At 31.6% G+C, this 6,895-nt stretch overlaps 1 protein-coding gene across 1 annotated transcript in view; it reads left to right on the top strand.

Moving 5' to 3' along the window:
- Positions 1 to 300: 300 nt before the first annotated feature.
- LOC139481781 (uncharacterized) overlaps positions 301 to 6,895 on the top strand; it is a 72,487-nt gene continuing 65,892 nt past the window's right edge. Inside the window, exon 1 of the mRNA XM_071265282.1 lies at positions 301 to 461. The gene's annotated coding sequence lies outside the window, so the exon portion shown is untranslated. The remainder of the gene's footprint in view (positions 462 to 6,895) is intronic.

The raw sequence follows: 6,895 nt of genomic DNA, 5'->3' as shown, positions 1-6,895 counted from the left end.
GTCTGTCGATAAATCAATTAATTAGGGAATATTCATACCAAAAATCAGATTGTTAAGTTCAATTTTATCTTTTGAGTCATCTCAATTAATTATCGCGCATCGCCTACGGTATCAAGCTGCTTCGTTATTAATTGATCAAAACCGTACGTTAGTGACAATTAGTTGCTACAAAAATCAAGAAAATATTTTTATTTTTTCTTTGATATAAAACAGAAAAAAAATCTTAAAATAGACCATGACGAACTAAAAACATTGGTGTATCAGACCTCAAATGCTTAACGGATAACTCTGATCGACTAGCTACCAACGGGATAAAGTAGCACTGTCATTCTGCCGTCTTATAGATATGATTATTGTTGAAATAAGAAATTAGAAACATGACTGTTGTCAATCAGAAATGTTAGTAATAAGAGAGGTGTTGAGGCTTTATTGGATTAACAAAGAATACAAGTTGCATTGAGGTATGTTTATCTTAATCAAACTGTCTTTAAGAGAATCGTGATAATATCGTCTTTTATTTTTGTTTAACTGTTGAAAAAAACATTTTTTATTTTTATTGTATAAAACGAACACTGTTGATGAATGATATTTTTACTATTTGAAAAGTGCCCAATACAATTTTAAAATACAATGTGTGCTTTCGAACACAACGTTGAATCAAGATCACTTCAAATTTGAAACAACTTTTTAAGCGTTATAAAACAAAAGAATTTTAATTCAAAAGAATAATTTCTTTTCAAGGAACTTTAAAAAAAAATCCAGCAATTGCAGATACGACAGTTAATTCTATTTATTCGTCTTCTTTTCTTTGTTTTTTTTTTTATCTTAAGTTTTATTTTCATGGTCGGGCCATCCATGTCAAAAGGGATAGCGTTATTGAGATCTATAAACATATCTGCATATGTTAAAGTATCCTGCGATCTAACTATTATTGTAGATATAACAAGTGTAACAATAAGTTTCTGCTTTATTTGTTTTATTTTTTATTTCATACTCTTATGTTTTTGAATATCACTGGATGAGACAAAATACATTGCACATCATAATTGAAACATCTGTATTAAAGAATGGAATTCAGGACTGTGGCCTGTTGGTCCCTTGTTATGTACCGCTCACATAGAAGTAGATGAAAACGTGTCATTGTGTATGTCATTTCCAGATAAGGATTAGTGCCATTTGTCACAAAACCATGTATAATTGCTAAACAGGTTTAATCCACCATTTTCTACATTTGAAAATGCCTGTACCAAGTCAGGAATATGACAGTTCTTGTCCATTCGTTTTTGATGCGTTTTGTTATTTGATTTTGCCATGTGATTATGGACTTTCCCAATTGATCTTCCTCTAAGTTCAGTATTTTTGTGATTTTACTTTCTACTGAGACAAATGCGACTATCATTTGATACAGACGAACAGTACGGACAACCAACTTACAGATCGAATCTGATGTACTACTATAAAAACGAATTTTAATTTAATTAACAACTAGGTATGAAAACTAAAAACAAACATTAATCGTAACTGTTACTTGATATTGATGTTTGCATTCATTATCAATTTTATTCAAATTATATTTTATGTTCATCTTATTAAATGTGGTTTTGAAATCATGCACCCAGTTTTTGTACTTTCATATTGACGATATTTAGTCGATGCAACAATTTGGTAAGACAAAGTATGCCAAACAGAGATTAAGTTGCATTCGATTGCATCTCATAAGTCATCTGTTGTTGTATGTATGCCTGTTAATTTGTTGTATGTTCAGTAATTTATCTATATAGAAGCCCCTTCTAAATTGCATTTAATATGATTTGTGATAAAGTAGATCTGAATAGAAATATATGTTTTGCACATAAAAAAGATGTATATATGTGTAACACAGCAGAAATGTATAACAACCTTTGCTATAGTTTGTAAAGGACAAATACAAAATAAGTCATTTAAGTTTGTAAATAATTGATAATTTCAATTCCATTTCCAGTTTGATAACTCCGTCTATTACGTAATATATTGAACGGTATAACATCAATAAAATATAATACAAAAAATAGAATATACCAACACAATTGCCAAGAGTTAATTATACGTATGAATGGTTTCAATATAATTTAATGTCCATATACATATTTGATTTGACCATTTTAGAAAATGGATACTATTCGCGCTCCTACTTAAATGCGTAGTAATGATTGGTTAAATCTGACTTGAAATAGACGATGACGGGTAATGATTGGTTAAATCTAACTTGACATAGACGATGACGGGTACATTTGATCTCTCAATATTTGACCAGAAACCATTCAAATATACTTTGATATCAAACATAAACAAACAAGCATACACGTGATCTACATACTCACTTTCATAATAATTCAACATTGTTTATGAGGATCTAGTATAAGACTAGTATGATTCATGCAATATGATATATTAATTTCAATAATATGCCTAGTTAGATTTATTTCTACATAAATTTATTATCTTATACCTACATATTTATAATAAATATTTTATGAAGTTCATTAAAGATATCAGGGTTATATTTTGGTATTCCACATATCCGTTTTGCAGTCTATAGAAATAAGAAGATGTGGTATCAGCGTCAACTCTCCACCCAAGTTACAATGTGTAAAAATAAACCGTTACACAACAACGTTCAACCTTCAACACGGAACATTGGCTCACACCGAATAGCAAGCTATATAAGGTCACGATATCAATAGTGTAAAACAATGATTCAAAAAGAAAAAGCAACGTTCTAACTTTTAGATAAAAACAAGAAACGAAAAAAACTTACGAATCAATCATCGGTAAATGCCAACCACTGAACAACTGTCACCAGTCATAAGACTCACCAGCTGTACTCGAATCAAAGCAGTTTGAAGTTTTAGTAATAGTTATCCCACAAGGACGCGTTGTGTCAGTGTAAGATCATCCCCGATGGCCGGAGGCCAGAGTGTGTTCTAACGCTGACACACCAAGTCCGACTGGGATGACTATTTTACATCCCGGATGTTTTAGATTAGACGAAAAACCATTTACAATTCATAACATCTAGTTTAGAACACCACGCAACTATTATAATATACTTTATACATTACTATATGTTGTATACTCTTTATGATCCCCGAACACGATGAGTAGTTATCAAACAATGTCAACTCGCCCCACTTGCCAATGGGCCCTCACTATATCTAGCAAATTTACCTGACGATATCTGGATATGGGTATTTAGTCGGATCTTAACACGTACTTGTGATTTGTTTAAAACCGGTTTTAACGAAGAAATGTCGAAATGTTCAGAACTTAATTAAATCTGTTTTTGGGTAAGATGGTGCAAGCATACGATTTTTATTGTGTCTTACACTTTGAGAAGCGAATAATCTTTAGCTACTTTATTTAAGTATTGTGTAAAAACGTTAATTATGAGCTATGAAAGTCAAGTGGCTCAAGCATTTTACCGAGGAAGTTTTAAAAAAAATGCAAAGAAATATTTCAACAGTGGGTTAGATTTCATTAGTCTTTACTATCTATAGATTAACAACTTTTGGTTATAATTATAATTTAGAATCATCATTGAAGGTGGAGCGCGATTGCACAGTTAATTATTTATATTGATGTGCCATTTGTATGCAAGAGTGACATTCCGTTGTATTATGTGCCAATTCGAAAAAGTTATGCGAGTATTGTCTCCCTTTAACAGGTTCATTATTTTATAATTAAGTTTAGGTTTCTGATATAAATTTGAATAGTTACATAATGTATCAATTCAATATATTTCAGTTTTTGTTATTGGTGTATCAAAAACATTAATGTACGAATATAATTTCATAAATTTGAAACGTTTAAAATGATTACATACCAATATAAAGAACCGTTCATCAATTTTGAAAAAGACTATGATTGAAATTCGTATTATTTATCTTCCCTTCATGATAGATTGATTGGGAAATGAACCAGAGTTATCTAAAGGTAATCACAGAGAGAGACTAGCAAGCATTTTTTAATGGTAGCTTATTTAACGATAAAACAACTTTCCACTATAAACAAATGTTACTTTATCCAAATATAAGGACCTTGTTAGCTAAATCTACAAATTTTATTAGATATTATGAATTTTTATTACAATAGATTAATATGCTACTATATCGCCACTTAATAAAAAATCGCCCCACTCTTGTCTACCGACTCGCCCAATTTTTAAAAAGTGTAAAATCAAATTGAACAATCAGTCAGGCAACTCACTAATTAACGAAAAGGTTGAAACCCACTGAATAAAGGTCTGCCAACTCGCCCAACTTATAAAAATATCTTGCTTCCTCTGAGCATGTTAAATTACTGTTAGTTCGTATCCAGTCGTCCTGGTTTAGTGTATATGTCGTGGCTTGATATGATAAAGGTTTTGAGTTCGAATCCCAGCATATACACTGGATTTTTTCTACGTGAATTTTGATAGATATTCTTTTTCGCATAATTAATTATAAGTTTTATAGTGGATTATACATTCCCGCCAAAATGTTACAGAAAAAAAGGAAAGCATGCATAACAAAGACACTCAAACTGGGGTGATCTGGTAGGGTGATCAGGCTCAGATCATCCCTTAGAACAAAGGAGCTGAGATGTTACGATAATAAGTATCAATTTACTTAATGGATTAAGAAGAATACGTTTCAAATTACCTCTTAATTTAAGGACAGAATCAACGAAAACTTTGCTTTAATTTTGATTCATGCGATAAAAATCCTCTTGAGACAGAAAAAATAAATGTGAATATTTAATGTTTCAGTTATTAAATCAAAGTGAAAATTAATCCTTCGTGTAACGTAATGTGTGTTTTATAGCTATCACTAAAGACACAGGGAAACTGTTTCAACACAATCAGACCCACGAGGAAGAAATTAGTTATATCAATTAGATAATCAATAATGAAATTACGAATGGAATGTTTCATATTTAAAACATCATATCTAACATTGTATTCCTCTTACATATACCGTTTGTCGCGATATGTTCGCTGCATTATTTGAGGTATGGGTCATATAATGGACATTTACATCTTCTTCGCTTTAAATCATTTTTCCAAATTCATATCATGTACATGTGTACAATGGATTGATAAGGATGTGTAAATGTTAAAGTATGATACATTTATTTTTTTAACATTGTACCTTAAATATATTGAAAATAAAACCAAAGAGATTGTGCTAAAGATAATGAATATTCCACCCTTTATTTATTAGTAACATTCCTTGTTTAAGGGCCAAGGTAGAATATTTAAGTCTTTCTATCAGTTTTGTTTGGATATTCAAGCCGTCTTAATATCATAACATACAAATATTGCTTCTGATTGGTTGCTGTACTATGTGAATATATAGGAGTAGCTAGAATGGGATATCATATTGGGAACATGCTCCCGACAGTAGAAGATATCACATTACAGTATGGGATTTCAAGATGCTATCAATGATATTGCTTCCTGTTGGATCGTGATTCAGGGTGGTGCACAGGATGCGTACCATTTGAGAAGGTTAAACTTGTATGGTATATTGAAACATTAAGGACAAGTGGTATTATTACCATTGAGACAAATATTCGCCAAAGACTAAATGACACTGAGGGATAATTACAAAATGTGCATTGAAAATTAAACTGTTTCAATTCGAAGGTCACTGATGAGTCTTTGTAAACGTTATGCAATCAGTGAACAAAAAGTATTTTATGGGTGTTTTCAGCTTTATATATTGTATGAGCGATTTTTTTTCTTTGCATTGTAATTCATTTTTTTTAGATTTTCTTATGAAATTTTTTTAATTAAGTACAACTGTTGTGTAATAAAATTTACACAGTGACATTTGCGTAAAGCTTTGCTCTACAATGCGTTCAATACAAAAAGATTTGATAATAGCGAACAAATATTAAAAAATCAATGTAATTCATATTAATTTTGTATTTATTATATTGCAACAAAACATATTCTATAAATAAATATGTAAAATTGGTATATGATGCAGCCTACAGTTTCCCCTTTCATACAGGTCAACCCACATGGGACATCCTTAAATTTTGTCTCGCTCAGAAAATGCATCATATCTTTGTCACTAGATGTAGATAAGAGCAACAACAAATGTTGTGTGTAGAGATCTATTCTCTAAAATTGTGTGCCATCAAGAGCGAATTATATACTTAAACCGTATCCGAGAATAGACTTGTTTATGACAATCATCAACAGCTTGCAAAATGCATTATAAGATTACATTTTTAGCTCACCTGGCCCAAAGGGCCAAGTGAGCTTTTCTCATCACTTGGCGTCCGTCGTCGTCGTCGTCGTCGTCCGTCGTCCGTCGTCCGTCGTCGTTAACCTTGACAAAAATCTTCTCCTCTGAAACTACTCGGCCAAATTAAACCAAACTTGGCCACAATCATCATTGGGGTATCTAGTTTAAAAAATGTGTGGCGTGACCCCGCCAACCAACCAAGATGGCCGCCATGGTTAAAAGAAGAACATAGGGGTAAAATGCAGTTTTTGGCTTATAACTCAAAAACCAAAGCAATTAGAGCAAATCTGACATGGGATAAAATTGTTTATCATGTGAAGATCTATCTTCCCTGAAATTTTCAGATGAATCGTACAACCCTTTTTGGGTTTCTGCCCCTGAATTGGTAATTTTAAGGAAATTTTGCTGTTTTTGGTTATTATCTTGAATAGTATGATAGATAGAGATAAAATGTTAACAGCAATAATGTTCAGCAAAGTAAGTTTTACAAATAAGTCAACATGACCGAAATGGTCAATTGACCCCCTAAGGAGTTATTGCCCTTTATAGTCAATTTTTGACCATTTTTCGTAAATCTTAATAATCTATTACAAAAATCGTCTCCTCTGAAACTACTTGGC

This window comes from Mytilus edulis, chromosome 7 (genome assembly GCF_963676685.1).
Source record: "Mytilus edulis chromosome 7, xbMytEdul2.2, whole genome shotgun sequence".
NCBI classification, from domain to species: Eukaryota; Metazoa; Mollusca; class Bivalvia; order Mytilida; family Mytilidae; genus Mytilus; species Mytilus edulis.
The sequence above is the reverse complement of the archived record's forward strand: the minus strand, read 5'-3'. Positions and strand labels throughout refer to the sequence as shown.